Raw genomic sequence first — 27543 nt, 5'->3', positions numbered from 1 at the left:
ATACATGTTACATATATTCCACTCTTTAGAACCATTAGCAAATGAAATGATGCTATTTTTATATACTTGGAATATATTTTATTTACTTTGTTAAAGGGTCTATTTTTATAAGCTGACAGTTGACATATATAAGTACATATATATTATATATATATAGCTAGACATTTATATATATAATGGAATAAAATTATGAGGAAGGGAGAAAGAGTGAGAGAGAAAGAGAACAAGAGAGAGAGAGAAGCAAGGTGGTGTAGTAGAAAGATCTGTGTTCAAATTTTGCTTGTGACACATAGTAACTCTGTGATCTTAATCCTATCACTTAACCTTTCAGCAATCCAGTTAACTATTTAAGTCTATGTGTCAAAGAACAGTAGTCAGTGTGCATTGATAAAGGAAATTTCCTTATTCAGAGTTCCATATATCAATGAAATTATGTGTCTGAACCAAATGCACACACACACACACACACACACACACACACACACACACAAATGGAATCCCAAATATAGAATTGGAAAGGACCCAAGAGGCAACTAGTTCAGGCTCTCATTTTAAGTTGAGGGAGCTGAGGAAATTAATAGGAAATTCAGAGCTTTGCCCAAGGTACTCTAATAAGCATCAGAAGCAAAATTTGAACTCAAGTACTGACTCCAGCAACATTCCTCATTTCCCTCAACACATTGATTTTATGAGGATTAAAAAAGGCTAATCTTGCCCACCTGTGACATGAAGCCAAGTGGTACTTGCCTTGGAGTCAGGCACATCTAAGTTTGAATCCCACCTATGGGTTTTATTAACTGGGTAACCAGGAGCAATTTAGTGAATCTCTTTCAATTTCTATTTCATCTGTAAAGAGAGATATTAACCCTGGTAATATCCTCAGAGGATCATAGATTAAGAGCTTTCTTTTCATGGGAGAGAAACTAAGGAACTGAAATATTGAGAGGTTGCTCAAGGTTATGGAGTTAGTAAGTGACAGACACAGAATTTAAACCTGGGTCTGTTGACCCCAAATCTGGGGCTCTTTCCAATGTGTTTGAAGATTAAGAGATATGATGTAAATAAAGTGCTTTGTAAATTTAAAAACTATATAAATGCCAACTACATTTATTTTTAAATTAAATATAGCCACACCATTATCTATAAGTGGTTTGTACATATTGCATACTCTCTTCCCTCCCCCACAGGAAATCTTGTTTCCAAGCACATTGACAGCACCTATTTTTATAAACGACTTTGCTGAAAGTTTAGCTATCTTTCATTTTGCCCTTGGGAACCCCTTTGAAATCTAAACACTAAACCAATTGCCCAAGTTGAGGGAAAGTTTGCGAGAGTTCAGATCTGCTTCCCATCAGACTGGGAGACAACCTTCTCCATCCACAGCATAGATTTGGTTGCAAGAGAAGTGAGTGACAAGGTAAGAGGGTTCACCCAGTTTGAGCTTCCTCTGTATGGTTTATTTCATTTGAAGTCAATCCCAAGGACTTCAGAGGCACCCTTATTAAAATGTAAGTAGAAAAATTGCATTCTGATGCTGCATAAAAATGATTTCTTAATTACCTGTGATTTAGTTTCTTGCCATTACTGCAGACAATTCTATAGCCTAATCTTTTATTTAAAACCATCAGGATATTTCCCAAGCAACAAAGGAAGATGAAGAGAAAGAGTCTAATCCATAATCCCAGGGCTTAATTTGTGCTTCTGTCAACAAGCCTTAGTTATATTGCATCTTTGCCTATCAACCTTCACAGAAACAAAGACTCCATTTATTTGAGGATTTGAGGGAGATTGATTTGATGTCTACTAAGTCCACATTCTCAGTGGCTAATGTATTTTATCAGTTCACCCATATATGTGAACACACACACACATATATGTATGTGTATGTATGTGTATGTATGTGTGAATGCAGATAGATATCACTTTAAGGCTTTTCACTTTTTCCGAATAGTTGACAGCATTAGTCTACTAAGAAAACTATAGTTAGAATATCAGAAAATTCATTTGTTTTCACCTGTTGATATGCATGTGTTACACGTGTATGTAATACAGTATTTTCCAGTGTTGGTTTCAAGAAAGCCAAAGAAAACAATATGGGAGAAGCAGGATGCAGAATTAAGATCAACTCGAGACTTAATGCATAGCCTACAAAATAACACAGCTTTCACTTTGCATTTTTCCAAAAAAAGGGATGATCTTTCAAAAGATGCTCTTCCTTTCCAACCCACATGCCTTTCTGCCCAGTTCTTTATAGTTTATTGAGAAAAAAAAAGCATTCAGAGCCAACGAGCTGGTTCTGGTAACAACTCAATTAAAATGGAAGGAGACACATATTTGTGTGTGTGTGTGTGTGTGCGCGCATATGTGTGTATAATAGATCATATAGAGAGTAGTGTTTGTGTATATATAAATATATTATCATATGTATGATATGATATACATGTGAATATACATGTATCTCTATATAATAGTAATAACTGTAGTCTTATATGTTACTTTAAGGTTTGCAAACATTTCATATTCACTATATCACTCTGTCTTCAGGATAACCCTTGGAAGTAATTACTATTATCATTGCTATTTAACAGATATGGAATCTGAAGCAGAGAAAGCTTAAATCACTTGTGCAGAGTTGCCCATCCAGGAAGTGAGGTAAGATTGGAAATCTGGTCTTCTTGACTCCAAATCTCAAGCACTTTCCACCATACCATCTTTACGTCCAAAACTATCCTCGAAGATACAAAGAAAGTTGACAATGGCAAAGTAAGTGGGGATGGTTAAAAATATGTGTCAAACCAATAGTTGGGCACTATGTAGATAAAGATCAATGTTTTAGTCTTAGTGTTGTCTCCCTTCAATTCCTACTACTTAAAACCCATTTTTCTCCCTTAAAGCATTTGTTCTTATGTTGTAGTATAACCCTTAGTATCATATTTTTAAATCTGAAGAGGATCTTGGTGGTTATCTGTCCCCAAATCTTCATGTTACAGATGGAGAAACTGAGGACTAGAAGGTCAAGGACTACATATTTAGAATAGTAAGAGAATTTTGAAAGTACTTAGTTGAAAACCCTGATTTTGCAGATGAAGAAACTGAACTGTAAAGAGAGAATATACCTTTCCCTAAGTCACAGGTTAGTAGAAGGCAAATCTGGGATTTAGATCCACTCCTCTGGTTCCTTATTTAGCACTGTGACTTTGAAAACATAACAACAGAGATACATTTGTTCCATGAAATAATGATTGTAAATATTAAACAAGGCATAAAATAGAAAGAGGTACTCCATATGCTTTATGTCTATATTGATAGATAATGTATGGGACAAAGGAAGAGCCAATGAGGGACAGACATGCACTGCTGGTTATGACAGAAGCAAACACTTTTGAAAAATGTGTATCTGCTTGGTTTTTTTATTCCTCATTTGATATTTATGACAGAACCAGTATTTCTCTTTCAAGGAATCTTTTGTGGTTTTAATAAGTAGAAGAGAAATGTTGGGGACAGCTTTGAAGAGGTAGTTTGTTCTACTTAATCAAATTTATGTCAAATCTTTACAAACCTTAAAGTATAATTTAAATATTAACTATTCAAATTTTCTCTTTTTTTGTGGGTTATCTACTTTTTTCAACCAGGTTGGAAATGCAGAAATCATTATCTCAATCCCGCTTTGATCATCACCTGAGCCTTGATCTGATTTGTCTCCCACTTTCAGGGGTTTTCCATATTAATGTTGAACTTAAGGAAGACAAACAATCAACTTCATCTACTGTTTCTCAGAACTTCTGAGCTCAAAAGAGATGCTAGCTTTAGCTTTCCTGAATATCAATAAGTTCTTCTTCTTCTTTTTTATCATTGTTATTTTATAGTAGTTATCAAAAATAATTAAATATAGTGAGTTTTTGTCTTCACTGCACAATAATTAAACTATGTTTGCCTATATCTGATTGCTGTTCAACAATAGTTCAAGAAATCTCATCTGTTTCCCTTTCAAAATTCATCAAGGATGCCATATTAGTCTCTCTCTCCCTCCCTTCCTCTCTCTCTCCCCTCTCTCTCTCTCTCTCTCTCTCTCTCTCTCTCTCTATATATATATATATATATATATATATATATATATATATATATATATATGTATCATAATCATGCAAATAACTATGTTCATACAAGATATAGATAGGGTAAATATAAACTAAATTCAAAAGAAGGGCACAGGGGGCAAAAGAAGAGATCAGGAAAGACCTCCTAGAGAAGGTAGGACTTGAACTGAATACTGAAGGAAACCAGCAGAGCCAGTAGGCCTTGGTGAGGAAGGAGAGCATTTCAAGTATAGGGGACAGAAACTACAAGTGTACAGAGCTTGAACATGGAGTGTCCAGTATGAATAGCAGAAAATTGGTCTCTGTAACTTGATTGAAGAATATGAAGAAAGAAGAAATGGGGGCAGCTGGGTGACTCAGTACATTGAGAGCAAGGCCTGGTGATGGGAGGTCCTGCATTCAAATCTGGCCTCAGATACTTCTCAGCTCTGTGATCCTGAGACAGTCACTTAACCCCCATTGCCTAGATCTTACTGCTCTTCTGCTTTGGAAAGAATACAGTATTGATAGAAAGGTGGAAGGTAAGGGTTTAAAAAAAAAAGAAAAAAGGAGGAAAAAAAAAACTTTGGCCTTAGCATGTTGAGTGGAATCCCTTTGGAAGGGTTCAAATGGACAAAGACAGGAGTTAACCAAGAACAGAAATTATGGATGGGTTGTGATCTCTGCTGCTGGATGGAATACTTATATTGGATACAATAGTGAACCAATGAAGTGGTACTGAGTAGGTATGTGTGAGTAGGCATAGAAATGGCCAGATTTAGAGGTTTGTGTATGGATAAATATAGGCAGCTAGGTGGAAAATGAATAGTACAATGGGCTTGGAGTAAGGAACATCATAGTCCAAACTTTATTTCACATACTAACCACATAATTAGCGTCAGTTTCCTCTGTAATATTTATTTGAGGAAAGATGGGGGGATTGGAAAAATGGGGGATAAGGAAGGTTTGTAGCAGGGTATGGAGGAGTTGAGGGGAGAGAGGGAATATTGCTTGTTGAGGCAAAGGAGAGAGATGTCTCCTGCCGAGAGGAAACAGCAGGGGTCCGATAAGTACTATTTGACATTGAATGACTGAACTGATGTTCAGCTTCCTCTATGCCCCAGAAAAGATAGTCCACTTATCTGATTACGAATTCAAATAAGGTAAAGTTTAATAACCAATTTGGATTTTAGAGGTATAAGGAAAGAGGGGCGAGGAATGTCCCTAAATAAGGTTGGAGTTTTCCTCAGCTTGGAGCTGAGGTCAGGCCTCACAGGCAGGAGGAGGGTTTCTCCCACTCCCATCTACTCTATATCTGTGCTAGCTTTGTCAAATTCAGAATCTTAGCAGTAGACAGCAAGCAACAAGAAAGTCTGAACTTCAGAGCTGGTTGGGCCTGAATATTCGGACTGAACCAAGTAGAAGCCCTCCTAATCCAGACTGGGAAGCCAACCCTCCTCCCACCTCCCACAACAGGAAGGAAGTAAAGCCCGGCAGGAAGGAAGTGCTAGTCACAAGACCCAACTACAACTCCCAGTTGCCACTTCCCCCACCAACTGTCAGTCTTGACAATTTCTTCTCTCTTGATATTACCGCTATTGCTTGTTCCAACACAGTGGCAGAAAGTTCAGAACTTATTTCTAGTTTCCTTTCCAAACCTCATTCAAAATTACCAATGGATATGATAATAGCATCTATTATTAGTATCTATTATGATATGTAGATATAGCATCTATTATCTACATTATATAAAGAGATATTCGTAAAGTACTTAGCAAATCTTAAAGTGCTATATAAATACTAGTCATAGCTGCTGATATTATTGTATAAATGTTCATGTATGTGTATATTATATATGTATATACATTTTCTTTTCCAGTCAACTGTGAAAAGGAAACTAGACTAACAGTTTGTGTGGGGGAAGGGCCAACTGGGAGTGGCAGTTGATCTTGTGACTAGCACTTCCTTCCTGCCCTGTGGGACTTGGTTCCAGGTATTGGAGGAGGAAGGAGCTTGTTCAGCCCAGTCTGGAGTGGCATGCTCTTCTTGGTTCAGCCCGAAGACACAGGCTTCTGAAGGTTAGAATTGTTCTTGTTTGCTTTCTGTGTACTGCTAAGATTCTGAATTAGAACAACGAGAGTAGACGGGAGTGGGACAAACTCTCTGCCAGCCTCTGGGGCCTGACCTCAGGTCTGAAGCTAAGAAAAAAACTCCAATCCCAACTAGTTATTAAACTTTATATTATTAAATTCGCAGTCAGATAAGTGGACTATCTTTTCTGGTCATAGAGGGAGCTGAACTTCAGCTCAATCATTCCAGGACAAAGAGTCCTTATTGGACCCCTGTGGCTTCCTCTCAGCAGGGGGCATCTCCTTCCCTTGCCTCACCAAGCTATATACCCTCTCTTCCCTCAAACTCCTCCATATCCTCATACAAACCTTCCATTATCCCCTGTTTTCCAATCTTCCTATTTCCTTTCCCAATAAATATTACACAACTCACTAATTGTGTCTGACTCTTCATGATGCCACTTGAGGTGTTCTTGGCAAAGACATTGGAGTGGTTTGTCATTTCCTTTTCCAGTTGATTTTTTCTAGAAACTGGGGTACACAGGATTAAGTGACTTATCCAGGGTCACATAGCTAGTAAGCACCTGAAGCCAGATTCAAACTCAGGAAGAGTCTTCCTTATTCCACACCTGACTCTCTATCCAATGCATCACCTAGTTGCCCAAAATATGTATAGATAGGCATATAGATATATAGATTTACATACATATATACATGCATATATTTAAATTATTTTTTAAAAATTCAAGCATTTGATTAGCATTAATTCATATTCTGAATCAGTGTGATTATTCCATTTCTCATTAATACAATATGTGATGAATATTATGCCCCATGATGAACAATGTCATAATGTCACTGATATAATTGGAACATTCATAATAATGAAAGAGAGAGATACCGAGAGGCAGAGACAGAGAGACAGAGAGATGATGACTCTCATCAACAGAGTCAGAAAAGCAAGAGAACATTTGGAGACAAAGAGAGACTCCCTCATTTGATGTTATTCTAATTTAATGCCCCAGATCACTATCGGGAGAGGAAGCATTTGTCAAGCCAAATCACCTTTATGAGACTTCAGTGCAATTCAGCATCCTGCCCCAAATCAGTGTAATTTAACTAGAAATAAATTATAAAGGTGCTTATTCTGACCTTCTGAGTATATGCCAAGAACAATTCATTACTTTTCCCTAGAAAGGCTCAAGAAACTTCATTCTGCAGTACACAGGGCCACTCAGGCTGCTATGTACAACCACATCATCACTACAAAAGCATTGGTTGGCAAAAGAGAATTATTGCAAGACCAAGAAAGCTAAGCAACACGAATCATTTCAGTTATATATCGTTGCCTATTACAAAGAATGAAAAAATAATTCCTCCTACCCTGGTTTATCCCTAATAACTCCAAGTGCAATGTTTACAGAGTTCTATTGGAACAAAACCTCAGAAGAAAAAAACAAAACAAAACAATGTACTAAATATTGTGTTCTGTTTCTCCAAAATGGACCCATAGATAAAAATATGAATGAATAGCAAAATTGTAGCTTAGCACTGACTAATGTTCAAAGCCAATATGAATGTTTCTTTTGATACAATTGATTGAACATGTTGGCCAAAACATAAAACGTTTTTAAAAGAAACACACATACACATACACATTCACACAAATAATCCTATAGGTTGATGTACTCTCATTATCTGCTTGAGCTTACCAACCAAACACTAAAGAGGTTATTTCCTTAAGTACTGATTCCTAGGTTTAAGACTCATAGAATTCAGTGCTGCTAGATGATCTAGTTGTACAATATCATTTCATAATGAAGTCCTAGGTAAATTATCATGACTACAGTCATTTTGCTAAGGAATAGCAGAAGCCAGGAATGACTTCAAATCCAGTGTGCGTCTCACTATGCTAACAATTGGTAGGCTAGTTTTCCTTAAGTTTTCAAAATCTAGATCAAATAAGAAAAAAAATCTAAGTATTGTGGTAGAGGCATGGAGAGAGAGAGAGAACTTGTAAACCAAGATGCATCTGTGTACCAGCATCCCTCAGCATCTCTCATTTCTACCTCCACTACAAATAAGCAGCATCAGGTTCCTGTAGCAGCTCTCTCTAGTCACAGCCAAAGAGTAGAACAGTCATTGCAAGAAGAAATAGTTTTCCTCAGTTTGCTTACTCTATTTCCGTTTCAGTTTCCAAAACGAAATGTTCCCAGGAGTTGGCAGTTGAGCTGACCAGGGGGAGGGGACTTGGAGTCACTCTATCTGGAGGTTGAACCTGGCTGAAAGACCCTGGTGGGGCTGACTTGGTTTTGGGGTTCTCTGGTTTTGGACAGTTGAAATTGACAAGAAGTAGAAACTTGGCTTTTGAGTTGGTGGTCTATTTAAAAGTTGAGCTGGCCAGGAGAAACTGAGAGACTGAACTTTGTTTTCTCTCTTGAGGAGTTGTCTCAGACTGAAGGACCCATGGGGGGGGGGGCTTCAGAAATTAAGCTGAGAGACCTTGCTGATTTTGTGAGGAAGAAGAAAGAAGATTAAAAAGCTGTTGTCCTCCATCTCCCTAATTGTCTTAGAGTCATAGTTTGTGACTGGACTATTTCCTCAACCCCTCCTAAATTCTCCTTGTAGTTTAGGGAAATCCTCATCCCTCTCACCTCATTTTCCCATCCTGTTATCCCAATAAACCCCTTGACTTGAAAAAGGAAAAGAAAAGAATATCTTTATAGTTTACTCAAGGGTGGGGGGAGAAGCTAAAGGCTTCAAGAAGAATTGGGAGGTGAGGGAGGCAAAGGGAGGAGAGGGTTGGAGAAGAGAGGGAATGAAGGGCAAAGGAGGTTAGAAAGATATACTGATCCATCAGCCATCAGTAGGGATCAGTAGGCAAACCCCAAAGCATTCCCCAGAGCAGTTCCCCTGTGTGGCAGCATCTATGTACCAGCATCCCTCAGTATCTCTCATTTGTACCTCCATTACAAATAAGCAGCATCAGGTTCCTGTAGCAGCTCTCTCTAGTCAAAGCCAAAGAGTAGAGCAGTCATTGCAAGAAGAAATAGTTTTCCTCAGTTTACCTTCTCTATTTCAGTTTCTATTAGCTAAAGAAAGATAACCTAAGTTTAATGAAAGTTTTAAATCTATCATAGTTAGAATCCCTACCCCACCCCTAAACTCCTGTAAACATTTTCATCACAGTAGGGAAAGATGCCATTTTTGACCATTTAGGTCAAAATAGGAATTATTTTACATCTTAGAGTCTGTATCTACAAAAGTAGTTTTCCAGTGTTTTGGTGAAACATGAAGAAGGTAATTGTTTAAGTCTCAATGATTTTTCTACCATAAGTAGCACTGACCATTAATCCTAATGGTAATGTATACTATAGTAATTTTCATTCATTACTACTTTTGCATTGTTGTCAACTTGAGAAATCCAAAAGGGGGCAGCTGGTAGCTCTGTGGATTGAGAGCCAGGCCTAGAGACAGGAGGTCCTATGTTCAAATCTGGCCTCAGACACTTCCCAGCTGTGTGACTCTGGGCAAATCATTTGAACCCCCATTGCCTAGCCCTTACCATTCTTCTGCCTTAGAACCAATACTGTGTATTGACTCTAAGATGGAAGGTAAGGGCTTAAAAAAAATAAGAAATCCAGAAGAATGGGTTTGAATGTTCAGCGATAAATGAACAGTCCAGGCATTCTTGTTCAGAAATGACCAGAACTGAAAAGAAAACTGGATGATCAAATTTGACACACAAGAGAAGCATAAGAAAGGAAAACAGAAAAGGAAAAACTCAAGGGACTCACTTAAACTAGACACATTCCTACATGGGAAAGTAATAACCAGTATACTTAAAATGTCTATGATACAAAACATATATTTAAGCTTTTCAAGGGAAACACTGTTAAACTGATTATATTACTACACAAGAATGTGATAACTAGGATAATTAATATTTCAAAAATACTTGAAGTACCAAGTTACCTAAAGTACTTGGGATACTTAAGGACTGAAGAAACTTAAGAACTTTATAATTAGGGTAGTAAATAGGCACACACATTGACAGAGAGCAGGAAGTAACTTAAGTATGATGGGATGATATCCTCCCAAAACAAATGAACAAAAATTAGAGATAGGAAAGGGGAAAACATCAGGAAAAGTGATAAATGAACAGATATCAACACTTATAAAGCTAACTGAAGGATGAGGTCCCACAGTCTTTAGATAGCATGACAGGATTCAAAGCTAAAAGCAAACCTAGAGAGCAGTTAGTCTAATCTCTTAAAATATATAGATGAAGAAAGTGAGGCACATAAAAGATAAATGAGTTGTGAAACAGAGTAAAGCCAATACAAGCTGGAATTCCAATGCAAATCTTCTAACTCCAAAATCCAGTGCTTTTTTCAAGCATCCTGGGATAGGAAACCATCAGGCAATAATGGTGCTTTCATTAGAACTTCAGCTATTCATTGTTTCTGTTACTTCCAACTGGGTCCTAGGCATTTCCCATGAAAGGTCCTACTTCAAACTCAGATTCACTAAGTACAAAATAGAAGTCATCATCTTTCTCTAAAAAAAAGCTCCCTTTTAGACTTCTTTATGTTTGTCAGTGCTCCACCATACTCTCTATCACTGACAGTCAAAACCATGGAGTCACTGATGAATCATATTTCTTCTTCATACCTCATATTCAGTCACTAAGTAATGTCTATCTTCTTTTCTCTATGGCTCTCATACTTGTTCCTTCCTTTCCATTCTCAGTGACTCTGATTCAAATCCAGATCCTCTTATCTGAATGAAAGAAACCATTTTCTAGTTGACAAACAATCCATTACTGGCATTACAGCCATAGTATTCCCTAAAAACCATTTTGATTTCACCCGGAATAAAAAAAAAAATCTAAATGGTCTCTTCTGCCCTACTGAATTAAATCTGAAGTTAGATTTCATGAGTCTGCTCAGAGGATGTAATAGATATTTTTATCATCCTACATTTTGGAATTTATTTTCTACTACATTCTTCTCTATATTTTATATTGTCATTATTTTATTTATGTATATTCCCCACTGTAAACTATTATTTAAATGAGATACTATATGTAAAGGGCTTTGAAAACTGTAAAGTGCCCTGTAACTGGTAGCTATCATCATTCTTCCCTTTAACTATTGGCACACTTCTAATAATAGAGTCCTAAGCAGACCATGAGCTCCTGAGGAGGCACCTCGATATTCAGTAGCTTCCAATGACTTCTTTCAGAAGCTTGAACACTCATTAGATATTCCTTGAATACTTAGTTTTTGATTTATTGTTTAGAAACCGTTGATTTTTCTTTTTTGCCTGCTTCATTTGATCCTTAAAATTCTGGGGTTTTACATATAACTCACCTGCATTTTCCTAGAGAATTATAGACTTCATTTTCAACCATCATTTAGAATTTCAGACTGTTTTTACATATCTCATATCCTCAGCTATGTGAGAAAATTATCTAGAGAACCTAATGGGTGCTTAAGACAGAGGAATGAATAGAACATAGAAGGGAAAGTCATCAGGTATGGTCATGCACACATATCTGTCGTCTCTACTGCTATCAGGGCTAAGGATAATGGATCACTTGAATACAGAAGTTCTGAGCAGCAGTAGGCTGAAACTAATTAACTATTTGAACTCTTGAGCCCTAATAGAAAAAGCTCTGAGAGCAGATGGCCACCAGGCTGGTTTAGACAAAAATAAATAAATAAATATAGAATAGGTTGAAGATTCTCTGCTCATCAGGATGTTGATTTGCTATTATAATTCCAACTGGTACAGGATAGGGAGAACAAGGCTTAAAACAATCAGTATGTGTGAGTGATGGGTCTCAAGTCAAGTGATTTCAAATCTGGTCTCAGATCCTAGCTAATATGACCCTGGATAAGTCACTTAACCCTATTTGCCTCAGTTTTCTCATCCATCAAATGAGATTGAGAAAGAAATTGCAAACCATTCCAGTATTTTTGATAAGAACACACCAAATACAAACACAAAGAAACAGAAACATAAAAAATGACTGAACAGCAGGGTTTGAAGTCTGTAGCACAACAAAGAGCACACTAGATTTTGAATTAGGGAGGCCTGAGTTTGAATCTTACTCCATTTATTAGTTGTATAACTTTGCTCAAGTCCCTTAACTTCTCACAGCCTCAGATTGCTCATCTGCCAAATTGGGATAAGAGTAATACATAGTTATGAGGATCAAATGAGATAACATATGTAAAGTACTTTTTCAAATTTAAAGTACTGTTTAACTATTAGCTGGATTGCAGCTAGGTGGTACAGTTGCTAGAGTACTGAACTTGGATTCTGAAGCCTCAGATACTTGTTAGCTATGTGACCCTGGGCAAGTCACTTAATCCTCTTTGCCTTAGCTTCCTCATTTGTAAAATGAATTGGAGAAGAAAATGGCAAACCACTCTAGGATCTTTGCCAAGAAAACCTCAATTAGGTCACAAAGAGTTGGACGTGGCTTTTGTGTGTGTGTGTGTGTGTGTGTGTGTGTGTGTGTGTGTGTTTATATCCCCAACATTTGCCATAGTACTTTATACATGGTGAATACTTAAACCATGCTTTTTCATTCATCTATGAATCCATTGATCCTTTCATCTCATTTGATCGGAATGAAATAATTTTCAACAAATGAACCATCTTTCCTCATTGAGTGTCTTACGTCTTCTGTACCTGTATCTACTTCAGTGTATGGGTTACATTGTAGTTAACCTCTTCTAGGTTAGACCCCTTAGTAACTGGGGTTGCCCTCAGCAACAGGCAACTTTTACAAAATTCTCCTAATACAGACTGCTAGAAAAGGGTAGCCCGCAGTACCAATTTCCAGAAAAGCTCATATTCTAGCCAGAACAAACCATTTCACAAACATTTAAACAGGAAAAAGTTTTGAAGCAGCAATAGAAAACAATCTTTATCACATGGCCACAGTCATAAAAGTAACATTCCAGAAGCAGGGAAAGCTTCAAGTCAAATAGGTGTACCTCTATTTCTTAAAGAGAAGACGTCTTTTACTTGATCTAACATCAAGTTATTTTCTCTTTAAGAAATAATAATTTAACTGATATATAAATAAGGGGAAGAACAGCTTTTTAAGCTTTTCCTATTAGAAGAAATTCCTTCAGTTTTAAAAGAAGAGATAAAATAAATTTAAGGAAAATCAGCCAAATATTTGCTCTTTGTCCAAGCCACCACAGCATATTTTGGCTAGAGAAAGAATCTAACTAGCTCTCATGCCTTTGGCCACGGGGGCATCTTATGTAAGACAGAAAGATGTTATGACTACACTGCTCACCAGATAAACCATTTTTAAAGTGAGTACATAAGCAACTGGTTGGATCTCTGCACATTGATCCAATTTATTCAGCAAAAATAATTGGACCAGGAAATATTATCTCAGCTCCTTCCGCGCCAAATGGCAATTATAATGTGGGGATACAATTCCATTCAAAGCAATTTAACAAATTCATATTAGATGACTAATATATATATATATGTATATATACATAGAGATAGAGATAGAGAAGGTATAGATATGTGTGTGTGTGTAATATACACACACATATAAAGAGACAGAGATAGATAGCAAATAAACCAAGATGCCAGTCTCTGCTTTCAAGGAGCGCATATTTTCTACTAAGGTAAGACAAAATAGCCACAAAGTATCTGTAACAGAAATGCATGTCAACCTAATACATTAAATAACATAAAAAAATAACAAAGGAAAGACAGAATGCTAATAACTAGAGGGATCAGAAAAGCCATCACGAAAGAAGTAGCATCTGAGCTCTGGTCTCAAAGAAGCTAGAGATTTTACAAAATGGAGGTAAATTCATTCCAACAAGGGAACCCCTTATGCAGAAAACTAGAGGTAGAAGAAAGAATTCCATGCATGGCAATTATTTAGTAGGTCTGTTTACCTGGAATCAAGACCATGGGAAGGACAGTACTATGAATAAGACTAAGAAAGTGGATGGTGGCCTGATGGTGGTAGGCTTTCAATATGAGGATGAGCATTTTGTGTGTGATCTTAATGGAAATAGGAACCATTGCCCATTTTTGAGTGAGGCATGAAATGGTTGAACTTGGATCCATTTAGCAAAGTTGTGGAAAATGGATAGAAAATGGATTCCTTTTAGGAGGCTACTGTAATGATCCACATAGTACCAGGTAGGGCTGAGGGGGTGAGAATAGACAGAAGGGGAAGGATGTGAGAAATGTAATAAATATGTCAGCTTCAATCCTTCAGTTGGCTTTTTGTCATTCTAATAGCCTTGGAAGATAAGTTGATCAAATCTGTTCTGCCCAGTAATTTAGCCTGAACTTTGATGTTGACCCACTCTATTTCAGTAAGTAAAACATGATCAGAAACAAATGTCAAATAAGAAACAAACATCTTTTCCTGAGATGGTTTCCTGTGATTTTACCTGAAGGCAATGAGATTGCCCAAGTGACCTTTTCAGATCCCAAACCAGCACTGACTTTGCATGTTTGCCTTCAAAGAGTGAATGCTTTCCACCCACAATCCAGTACTGAATTCTGTTGCATTTTCCTCTGTAGACTTTCTACATTCTAGCCCCTCTTGAAATGTTTTCCTTTGGCTGAGTTAAATTAATGCATTTGCTATTCATTTTGATGACTTGACTCTGGCTCCTTAAGTTCTAGTTCCTGAGAACTGGCTTCAGTATTGAACATTTTTTGGTTTCAGGGCAAGGACAAAAGGAGATAAAAATGCAATAACATTCTCAACCATGAGAGTGCTTAAATGTTTCCCACAGAATAAAAATATTACCCCAGCCATGGGTGAAAAGTTTGGCTAGTGAATCCTAAATTGTATGAAACTGTTTTTTTCAGTGAGTGGGAACTGTCTGTTGGAATATTCTGACACTCATGTGAGCAATTCCATAGCCCTGAGCACCTATAAAATCTGAATTTCTTCCCAGGAGCATTCACTGACATGAAGAAACATTTTTATTTGATAAAGCATTAATTCTCTGAACAAGCATTTCTTTGACCCGAGGTATGAAAAATGACCCTAGTTTTCTTCAAAGGGAATAAATGAATGGATGAATGAAAAGCATTCATTAAATGCATGTTTTCTACCAGGAGATGTGCTAAGTGGTAAGGATACAAATTCAAAGAAATAAGACATTTCTTGCCTTCAAGAGACTTTAATTCTCCATTAGAATATAAGCAAAAAGAGAGAGAGAGGGGGGGGGTTGGTCAGAATCCAGGGACTGGAGTCATGTATCAAGTTATTGCCAAATCCTTTCCAAAATGGTACTGTTTATTTACTTGCTATTCTTAGAGCTAGAATTGGAGAACAGAATGAAAGTATGGCAATGTGGTGTGGAGATTGCCAGGAAATAGTGTAGCAGGACTGATTCGAGGTAAAATTAGGCTAACACCAAGCAATCAGCGGCCATCATTACTTCTGGATAGCAGTGGAGTATGGAGCAGGAATTTTAGAAGTCATACCAAAGTAGGAATTACTTTACCTATGAACTTGGTAGCAATTGACTTGTGTGATATTTATCCCATGACCTACATAAATTTGGAAAGACAAATCGTGAGAAGGTCAATACAAAATAATTCTTTTTTCAATGATAGTAACATATGTAAACTAGCAATTAAAGCACAAATATAATTCCATAGAAGGAGCACCCACAATGATGAAATCAGAATCCGTTGGAATATGATTTAACTAATTGTTTAAGGAGATTTTTTAGAGCAGATACGAGTCAGAGAAACTGGGTTTCAATCCTGCCTTTGACATATACTAACTCCTTTTAGCTTGGAAACAAGTAAATAATTTAACCTCAACCTCAGTTTCCAGAGAAGTGAAATATCTCTATTCTGTGGCTTCAGAGGCCCCCTCCAAGCTTTAGATCTATAATTTTATAGCTATTAAAAGGAGTACAATTTTTCCTGTTGTATCTTTTCCCCTCCCCCTCCCCTAAATCATTGTATTTAATTTTTATTCTTCTTGTTTTTTGTTTTGACTGGAGATTTCATGACTATTGAGAGAACTCCTGGCAGGGAAATTACTTCTAGGAAAGTCAGTTCACCTACATCAAGATGTCATGTTACTTGTTCATAATTACAAAATGATTAAATGTAATGGTCAGGATTTGAGTCCATGTCTTCTAAGGCTTGTCCTCTATCAATTACCTTAAGATGATTCTTTTCATATATATTTACATTTCATGAAATATGGATATTCCAATTCTCCACTATAGTCTTCCTCCAATATCTCTTGTTAGGGAAGCCCTCTGTTCTCAACATCAGTGTCAGCCAGACACAAGCATTGGCATGTCCTTACAAGCAGAAAAGGCTTCATGTTTTGGTCATAGATAACATCTATTCAAGAAGCAACCCAGCTATTCACCAATTTGACCACATTTTGCAGTCACTAAAACTCTTTGAAATCTTCCTAATAATATTAGGGTAGCTAGGTGGTGCAGTGTATAGAGCACAAGCCTTGGAATCAAGAAGACCCAAGTTTAATTACAGCCTTATATACTCAATAGCAGTAGGACCCTGGCATTAACCCTTGTTGCCTCAGTTTCCTCAACAATAAAATGAGCTGTAAAAGAAAATGGTAAACTTTTCCAGTATTTCTGATGAGCTAATTCCAAATGGGTTCAAAAATAAAAGAACATATGGACATAAGAAAATGGGCACAGAACTGAAATGACTCAAGAACATCAAATCATAAGGAGCTTGTAAACTGGGATGATGGAGGAATTAACTAAACCAATTAAAACACGGACACTTAAAGGGCTAAAATAAGAATGGATTTGCATATAATCTCATAATATCACTGTGATTGAGATGGCACATAACCTCTAAAGTTGCATATTTTTCAGACAGTGTGTAGAGTTTTTTATACACATTTTTACATATATCATTTATCAAAACCTATTTCCATATTATCAATATTTGCAATAGAGTGATCATTTAAAGTCAACATCTTCAATCATATCTCCATTGAATCATGTGATCAAACATGTGTTTTTCTTCTACGTTTCTACTCCCACAGTTCTTTCTCCGGTTGTAGAGCACATCTTTCTCATAAGTCCTTCAGGATTGTCCTGGATCATTGCATTGCTGATAGTAGAGAAGTCCATTAGGTTCGATTGTATACACATTTTAATTACAATTATTTAGCATTATAAGATTTCCAAAGTAGTTTCCACCTAACAACCCTTTGAGGAAGTTAGGCTTTAAGTGATGTGATATATAGAGCTCTGGACTTGGAGTCAGGAAAACCTAAATTAGAATCCAATATCAGATACTTACTCTGTGACACTGGACAAATCACTTAGCCTCTGTTTGTCTTAATTTCCTCATTTGTAAAATGGGGATAACAATAACTTCTTTCTTCTAATTATGTACTGAGGATAAAATGAGATGTTTATGAAGTGCTTTTCAAATTTTAAGGTGCTTTATAAATATTTGGTTATTATTCAACTATCCTACTTTTCATGACCCCATTAAGGGTTTTCTTGGCAAAGACTCTGGAATGGTTTGACATTTCTTTCTCCAGCTCATTTTACAGATGAGGAAACTGAGGTAAATCGGCTCACACAACTAGTAAGGGTCCGAGGTCTGATTTGAACTCAGGTAGAAGAGTCTTCCTGACTCCAGGCCTCATATTCTATTCATTGTGCCACCTAGATTTTCATATGTTCATTAGCTATACTGAAGTGCTATTATCCCCACTTTACAGATGAGCACAGCAAAGCACTGTGGAGTGCTTAGGGCGTGTGGGAGCACCAAGGACAACATGGCCATCCAATGCAGCTGAGGAAGTCTCCAGGTGTAACGACTTTTCGTGCCACTGGATTCAGGCTTCCAACGCTGAGAGAGTGGGACTGTCTCTGTGCATCGGCTTTTCCACTTAAATCTCCTTCACGCACAAGTATCTTTGTGCACATTCATCTACATCACAGATGAAAACGCACAAAGACAATCGTCATCCTCCATTACCGAGAGACTACTACTACTACATATGAGGAAACCTGATCAAAGAGGTTAAATAGCATATGCATGATTATACCAGCTGTATAACATTTACATTTCCAATCCAAGAGTCAGTCCTAGTTGTTCTGATTCCAGATCTAGGACCTTTTTTTTTTTTATCATATTGCCTTATTTGGTAAAAACCAGCTTTCTTAAGAAGCTCAGTGAAAATTGGAGGAAATAGTTTATTAGCTCTCCCAATCCATGGGCTCTGTAACCACAAAATGTAATCATTTTGCTATTGGATTTCTTAATGACAACCTCTTCCTTCTCTGTTTTGCAAGAAGAAAAATAAAATGTTTCCTTAATAAGGAACAATTTAAAAATATTTTCCTGCTCCAATACTTTTATTTTTCTCGTTTGATCTCTTGAACAGTTGTAGTTGTTTGTTTGGTGGTAGTCAGAACAAGACTTGGGAAACATTATACAAATATTTTTATAAGCTCTTGAGGAATTTTGAAAAGCCAAAATTCTTTGCCTAGAGGGTTATGTGGAATATGTGGAACTCAGTCAATATCCATTCATCCAAAATGTATTTACTAAGTGTGTAGTATTATTTAAAGGACTGTTTTAGGTTTTGGGAATATAAAGACAAGAATGAGATTGTCCCTTCCTCCAGAGTTGGCATTCTTTTGGGAGGAACTTATCTATTTATAAGCACTCAAATGTGAATCAACATGATGTAGAAGATAGAGAATAAGTCTCAATGTCTCAAAAACTTGGATTCAAGGCTCAATTTTGACTTAGTTCTGATGAAACGACTCTTAGCAAGTCATTTTTACTTATCTGATTTCCTAAGGAACTCTCCAAGATTCTAAATTGCAGCAAAACTACACTGGTGGAGGGTTTTTGCTCTTCAGAATTCTCTCCAATTACAACAAAAATTCACTCCCAATCCCCACCTAAAATAAATAAATAAATAAATGAACAAGCAAACAAACAAATAAATAAATGAAATAAATGAAATTTAAATTTGTGATCTCATAAATTTGGTTGCATTTTCCAAGAGTGAATATTGTAATCTGCCCATTCTTGCTCATCCTTTTGACTTACACTTGTCTTTTCTTAAGTGTACTAGTCTGAAGATATTTCTTGCTTGCCCTTAAAGTTATAAGAATGAATTTTATTAAATATCCTTTGATTTTCCTATGATATTCTCACTTGATGTGTCCATTACAAATAAAACAAAATAAAACAGAACAAAAAGCACACTGGTATTCTGTATTCTTTATACTTTTCTGTCAAATTTGTAAGGGTAAAAAATGTTCTTAGAATGGAACATTTTTAATGGAGGTCTATCTATCTTTAATAATCTTATGAAATGCATTTTTAATTAAATTAAATTAAATTTTATTTTTAATTCTGCTTTCTCTCACCGATCTCTCCGTAAACCCCTTCCCTAATTCTTGAAAAGGCAAGAAAAACAAAATCCATTAGGAACACATTTAGTCAAACAATACAAATTCCCTTTGTGAGGAAGGAAGGAAGAAAGGAGGGAAGGAGAGAGAGAGAAGAAAGGAAGAAATTGCATTAATATATCCATCACATATCTATTTGAATTTTATCTTGGTAATTAAAATGAAGTTCTATTCAAAACCCAATTTCTGCTACCTTACTTTTCATGTTTTCCAGGAACTTTTGTGAAGTAGCAATCTCTTACTTCAGTAGTTCTGGTTTAGGGGTTTATAAAACACTGTGCCTCTATTTTTTTTTTTCTGTTTCTGTCTCACTGATTGACTTTTCTAGTACTTTAACTGGTACCAAATAGTTTTGATGAATACTTTATTTGTAGTGTCATTCATCTGTTACTATTCAGGCTCCTTTATTTCATTATTTATTCATTTGCCATTTGTCTTTTGCCCCTCCAAATGCATTTCATTAGTACATCTCCTAGTTCTCTATGATAATTCTTTAGTAATTTTATTGCTATGGCATTGAATAATTAACTTAATTTATATAACATTATAATTATTATAAATATTATTACATTTGCAAGTAAACATGATTTGTATGTGAATGCGAACATTAAAAGAACAATTATTTCTAGTATCATAAGAGCAGTCTGACAAATTAGGAAATAACTTCCCAAATCTTTTTTGTCAAACAAATGTGATTAAATTATTATATTTGTGTGATATCATGAGGAATGAATATTTCTCTAATTATTTATTTTTGCCTTTATTCCTTTAAAGGAAGTTTTATAGTGTATTCTTATAGTTTTTATGTGTGTCTTAGAGTAAGAAGAAAATCTGTACTTTTTTCATTGAATTTCTCTTTTTCTCCTTGCATTGTTGATATTATATCTTACCAGCAATATGAAGAAATGTTTTATCACAGTTATTGATTATTAAGACTTTGTTGCATATATGGCAACTGTCCTAGGGTTATTGTTTCAATTAATTTTAATTGGTTCTTAAAAAGTATCTAAGGAGATCATTTTGCTATTTGTGAAAAGTAATAGTTTTCAATTTCTGTTTTCCTTCAAATTTATTCTTTCATATTATTGCTATAGCCAGTACTTCTAGCCCTATATCAAATAATTATAATTTTAATGGACACCCTTACCTTTCTCCTGATTATTTGAAAGAGCTCTATGCTTTCTCCACAACACATGCTTTTAACAGTTGACTTTAGATAGGTTTATTATATTAATTAAAGTTTCACTTATTTCAATTCTTAACAGCAGTTTTAATACGAAAAGGTATTGAATTTTGTCAGAAGCCTTATCAATATTTATTGAAATTGTTATTACTTGCTATGTGTACAGTTTTCCTGATATTAAAACACCCTTATTTTCTTTATGTGAATCAACCCAATTTAGTAAATAATATTTTGATAGTTCTAGCCTTTAGTATTATATTTAATATTTTATGTTAATGTCCAATACATATAGTTTACAACTTTTTTGCTCTACTCTGTTTCTCCCTCTTTTAGATAGCAAGACCATATTTGTATCATAGAAGGTTCCCTTCATTTCCTATTTTTGTAAAAAAAATTCATGCGAGATCACAATGAATTGTTCTTTGAATATTTTATTTAATTCACTTGTAAATCTATCTGATGCTAGTTTTCTTTGATTTTTCATATGTCTTTTTTTAAAATTTGAGTAATTTAAATGGTTTATTTCTTCTTCTGTTAAACAGTAAATTTCTACTTAAGTTCAGTATTTTTTTTTTAGAGATTCATTCATTTCATTTGTTACCTTTGTTGACATATAATTGAACAAAACTATTTTGTGAATGTGGAATTTCATATTCAATTGTTGTAGATTCTCATTCTTCCTTTTTTAATATTGACATTTTGGTTTGCCTATCCTTTTTTAAAAAATCTGATGAGGTTACAGTTAGGGTGTTTTTTTTTGTTTGTTTTTTACTTTTAAAAAACTATTAGTTTGATTTTTTTTCTTTTACTTTCAAATTTTTCATCTTGTTTTTAAGTTTGAGAAATTATTCTATAAATATTTTTATTTGCTGCTTTGCTACTTTTAGCAACAAGTCTAGTTCATTGATTTTCCCCCTATTTTGTTGATGAAAGTGTTTAGATATGAAATATTTCCCTTAAGTACTTCTTTGGCTCCAGATTTTTGACAGATTGCCTTATTGTTTTCATTTTTTTAAATTATCAATTGTTTCTGTGTTTTTTTGTCCCATAAATAATTAATATTATGCAATTTAACTTCTAGTTAGTGTTTAATATTTTCTTCAAATGAACATTACAGAAAATTATTTTACTACATTGACATCATTGAGAGATATACTTTGAATTTCTTCATTTATGCATTAGTTTGATACATGGCTAATATATGGTTGGATACACTGCATTATTGTAATATATAGTCAATTTCTGTAAGGGTGACATTGCTACTCAGAAATAGATAGACATTTTCCTTCCTATTCTTCACTAATTTCCAGAGAGCTATCATTTTAACCTTCCTAAAATTATCTAACTTTATTATCTTTTGTTAAATTTGTTTCATTACAAAATGGGTACATTAAAGTCTCTTTCTATTAAATTTTTACTATTTCTCCCTATACTTAAATACCTTGATGAACTTTTCTTCTAAGTACTTAGATTTTATGCCCTTACACATATATTAATTCAAAACATCTATATGTATTATATATGCATTAATGTATGTGTATGCATGTTTGTATATATGTGAATTATAATGTCACAGCATCTAAATACTTAAAAGCATATGTTCATCCATGTACATATATGTAATGTTGTGTTTATACATATAAATGCATATGCATATAAATTGAATAGCATCTATATTTTTTAAAGAATCATATATACATATAGGAAGATGCATGTGTGTATGTGTGTGTTGGCCTCAATTATTGGGCTTAGTGCTTCAAGTAAGAAAATGCCAGGGAAGCAAGCCATTTCCAATTCTTTGATCAAAGACAGCTGAGCAGGTTTAGAAGCATTGGCACCCCATGACAGGGGAAAAAGAAAACTCTCAGAGGGAAGACCATGCCAGCAACCTTTTGGGGGTAGTTTGGGGAGGGACAGAACAGAGCAGCCTCTTGATGACAAAAAAATATTTAAGGGCAGGAGAGACTAGCTAGTGCCGGGATCGTAGAAGCAGTATTACTCAAATGACTGGGGATATGGATCCCAAGCGTATTCTGAGTTCTGAGACATCTAGGGAGATTAAGTTCACATCAGGAGCCCAGAAAAAGAATGTCAAGATCATAAAAAGCTTGATCGTCCCATACATACATAGAATGTGGGAGGCAGTAGAACATGGCTCTGGCATGAAATACCAAATCAATACTGATATTAGAGATGTGAGTAAACCAAAGAAGATATTGAAACTATAAAGCGGTAGGAATCATGCAAGAGGAAGAGACTAATGCTAAAATAATTACAAACAGAGAAAGGGAAAGAAAATGGCTAAGCCATAAGAACTATAAAAAAGCCTACAAGAATGAAGCAGGAGAATTGAAATGAAATAAAAACTTGGAAAATAATTAATAGCTTAGAAGAGAAAGTGATAAAACTTACCCAAGAAAGACTCATTTATAAGACACTGTTATAAAATATAGCAATTCACAGAGTTCAAATAAGGAGCTAAAGCAAAATTAATTATTATGATTCAGGTGAACTCAAACAAGCAAGAGTAGTAATTATAAACTCAGAAAAGGCAAAAATAAAAAAGTAAAAAGTGAAATGATTAAAGGTGATGAACCTCATAAAGTGAATCAATATAAAATACAGTATATGTGGTTAATGTACAAGCTGTCATTCAAATCACACTTGCATTCACATATATCCATATGTATTCAAAGCTTACATATGCATTTGAAACATGTTTGCATATATGTGCTTTAAATGGCATAACATTTACATACTTAAAATAAAAGTATGCATGCATATGTGCATATATATGTATCTATGTATGTGCCTGTGGAAAATACACACACATATACATTTCCACCCCCACTAAAACCCATCTCTCTGTCACACACACACACACACACATATGAAGATACATATATATATATTCCTTTACCTTCCCTCTTAGAATCAATACTGAATGTTGGTTCCAAGGCAGAAGAGTGGTAAGGACTAGGCAATGGGGTTAAAGGACTTACCTAGGATCATACAGCTAGGAAGTATCTGGTGTTAGATTTGAACCTAGGATCCTGCCCAGTTCTTAGTCTACTGAGCTACCTAGTTGCTCCCTCTAAATACTGTTTTTATAGCAAATTTTAAATGTTCGACAACATATCTACTTATTTAACTCATTCCACATGCAATTACCTTGGTGCTGAGTCAGGTACCTTTGGCAACCATATAATCTATTTCAGTATACTCTACTGCCACCTAACATATTACTTTTTGGGTCCAATACATCCTCATGTATCCTTAGAGACTGAATAACTTGAAATATTGAAAATTGATTGAATCCTCTGAAAAATTTCATCATCACGTTTCACCGTTAGGCTTCATTGACAAAGAACAAAAGAAACAGCTAGCTTTGAAAACTGGTTGAATTTGCTTATATGTTTGGCTGGAGAGCAAATTTGATTTTCATTCTTTTTGCCTTGAATGAAAATAGGGTCTGTTAACCACAACCCATCAATTTTCTTACCAGTTGATGCATCTGTTAATAAATCCCATTAAATTTAGTCTGTGACACCCTAAGACCCTGTCTATGGACTTGGGGGCTGAAGATGTTTGTGAACATAGGCTTTTCAGTCCTGTCTAGCTCCTGAGGTCTTGAAATATCTATCACAGTTATTGGGTCACTTTCATACAATAAATAGACTCTTGCAGTATATATTTCATTAAAAGTGGTTATTAGGACATGGCATATGATATACTATATAAATTATATTATACATGGTTTAGTGCCATATCTGGCTATATCATGCATTTGGGGAATATGGGGTAGGTAGGGAGGACTCACACTTATGGTATGAGGGCTTATGGAGTCCTAAAAAGGGGCTGTTCTTCCATCTTTGGTGTCCACCTTTCACCCAGCTCTGACCTGTGGCTCCAAGAAGCTGTAGCATGTGCAACAGTCAAACTTCAATAAAACTGTCTTGTCAGATGGGCTAAAAAGGATATTGAGTTTGATGGATATCTATCCCTGTTATAGGAATCAGGTAGAACTGGTGGACGATGACAATTTGTTCCAGTGACCAAGATGGTGCTTAAAACAGACTTTGTGAAATGCTTAGAGCTTCATCAGACTTCAAAGACTACAAGGTTATCTACTTCCTCCCAAGCCAACACCAGTCATATGATCTTTCATCTTGCCACTGGACTTAGATGACTGAAAGGCAAAGTGAGGCTAAGAACTTTGTTCTATTCTGCCTCACTTAAATTCATCCGGCGACATCATCATCCTTTTTATAAAATAAAACACTAACAACAATAAAAACAACAATCATATAGCATCACAATATAGATAATTCTATACTACCTGCTTTTTTTAGGGATAGTACTTTGGCCTAATAAAACCTACACTGCTTAAATGGGACTCTTTTATAGAATAAAACAAGTTAAATGTCTTCATCTTTCCTCCATGTTTAGGACTCACAAAAAGCGAGCTATGTAATCATTTGATTAAAGAAAATAGTTTAATTCTTTTGACTCTAACATAAGGTCACTAAATAACTATTTAATTTTCCTTCTTATAATAAGTTGATGAAATATTCTTTCAAAAGATTTGGCAGTGTTTTTCATTTGAGTTCAGAAAAGCTGGGGATGTTTCAATTAGTCAGTAGGAATACAAGTTTCTTATATAATAAGCAGCTTAATTTTTTCCTGAAAGACAGGTAAGGTGCTTGTCATAGGTCTTTTTAGCTGCAAAGAAGAAAAAGAACATTTTTCTGCCTTCTCCTTTTTGTCTGTAAAGTATGAATTCATAGAGAGTAAAGGAGAAAGTATGTAATCAGAGTGGCAACTTCCTCATTTTCTCTTCCCTTTCTTTCTTTCTCCCCTCTTTTTTCATTCCCAGAAATGAACTTGATTTCCCTTACGCTCAGGTATTTATTATCCTTTTATTCAATAAACTCCAGTTGTTCCCCTATGCATTTTGAATCAGATATGCAATATTTGGTTTGGCTTTTAAAGCCTTTACTGCTCTGGCCCCTTCCTACCTTTCCAGTGTTTACTCTTTGCTTTCCTCCACATACTCTGCAATCTGGTGACACTTTGTCTCCTTGCTGTTCCCCTGCCTTGGACATTCCATTTTTTAAATATTTGCTGTCTTCCACACTGAAATATTCTCTCTCCTCATCTCTGCCTCCTGGCTTCCCTTGGCTTCCTTCAAGTCTCAGTTAAAGTTCTACCTTCTACAAGAAGCCTTCCCTAGTCCTCCTTAATCTTATTCTCTCCCTGACTTTCCTCATTTTCTTCTGCTATGCCTTTTTTGTATGTAGCTTTTTGCACATAATCAAACCACTAGATTGTGATTTCCTTGAGAGCTGGGACTGTTGTTTGCATTTTTTTCCTTCTTTGTATCCTTAGTGTCTAGCACAGTGCCTGGCACCTGGTAGGTGCTAAATAAATGTTAATTGACTGGCTGAAATCAACTACATTAAAAGGCTTGTTTTTCCTCAGGGTTCAGGAAAAGGAAAAGTTTAGCACATTCATAGCAAAGGTTGAATCAACCAAGTAATAAGTCAAGAATAATTTGAGGACAATACAAGAGAAAAAGTACAAATGTGTCTGAGGTCCAACAGCCTCTGGATCAAGGCTAATCAACCAAGCAGACTTGTCCAATCACCTGAGACAGGTGGTGTGTGACATTTGAGCTGAAGCTTAGATTTAGTTAGTTACTATTTTTGCTGCTCACCCCTTAAGCAGACCCACTGGAGGGAGAAGCACCTAGGAGGGTGACAACAGCTGGTCTTGATAGTTTATTACAGTGAAAAATGGTCATTCTTCAAGGAAGCCACAATCTGGACCCATCTGTGTTTTTGTTGATTCTATATTGGTTCAGTGACTGACACATAAAAGCAATCTCTAAACCAAAGGGACACATGGACTTTCCCTCCTTTTGATCACGATGTAAAATAGGAAGACATATAAACCACCAATGGTACCCAATACAAGGTCAACGACACAGATGTATATATACACATCTACATATATGTGAGATATACCTGAGCATTTATACATATCAAATATATACAAATCCAAGAGGTCCTTGTTAAGATAACAGTGTTTAGGACTGTCAAGGTATGGGCATGATGGAAAAAAGACCTGGAGAATCTTCAGAGACAATGATAAGTTCTGGTGATCTTTCATTTCATCAAAAGAAATGGGAGTGGGTTGCTGAGTCCTATCCAATTCATGTCCTGGAAATTATGTTCTAAAGTGGATAGAGTGATGGATCTAGAGACAGAAAGACGTAAGTTTAAGTCCATCTTTAGACAGTTGTTAGCTATCTGCACAAGTCACTTAAATGCTATCTCACTCGGTATTCTCAACAATAAAATGGGGATGATGATAATAATAATAATATCTATATTTGAGGTAGATGCTATTGCTATTCTGTTACTTGTTGCAGGGATCAAATTAGATAATATCTGTAACGTGTTCAGCACAATGCCAAGCACTTAGTTGCTGCCATATAAATGTTTAGCCCCTTCTTCTCTGTTTAGCAGTCAGAAGTCAAGCAGTTTGGGTGACTAGAGAAGGCAAGATAGTAGTATATATTATGTGGTGGACATGCTTCCTGGCTGGGTTGAGAGATTTACTATTTTTCCTTAGGTGAATGGAGAAGGAATAGAATACACTATTGTGATACAAGAAATGGCAAGCAGGTTGGTTTCAGAAAAAAATTCTGAGAAGATTGATTTGAACTGATGCAAAATGAC

At 35.6% G+C, this 27543-nt stretch overlaps 1 long non-coding RNA gene across 2 annotated transcripts in view; it reads left to right on the top strand.

Moving 5' to 3' along the window:
- LOC103104383 (uncharacterized) overlaps positions 1 to 18527 on the top strand; it is a 63027-nt gene extending 44500 nt beyond the window's left edge. For both annotated transcript variants that reach the window (XR_008914234.1, XR_008914233.1), the window contains exons 2-3: positions 2589 to 2763; positions 17907 to 18527. This is a non-coding gene — a long non-coding RNA (uncharacterized LOC103104383). The remainder of the gene's footprint in view (positions 1 to 2588; positions 2764 to 17906) is intronic.
- Positions 18528 to 27543: the final 9016 nt, after the last annotated feature.

The sequence above is a fragment of the Monodelphis domestica genome, chromosome 8 (genome assembly GCF_027887165.1).
Source record: "Monodelphis domestica isolate mMonDom1 chromosome 8, mMonDom1.pri, whole genome shotgun sequence".
NCBI lineage: Eukaryota > Metazoa > Chordata > Mammalia > Didelphimorphia > Didelphidae > Monodelphis > Monodelphis domestica.
Note: the sequence above shows the minus strand (reverse complement) of the source record. Positions and strands in the feature narration are given on the sequence as shown.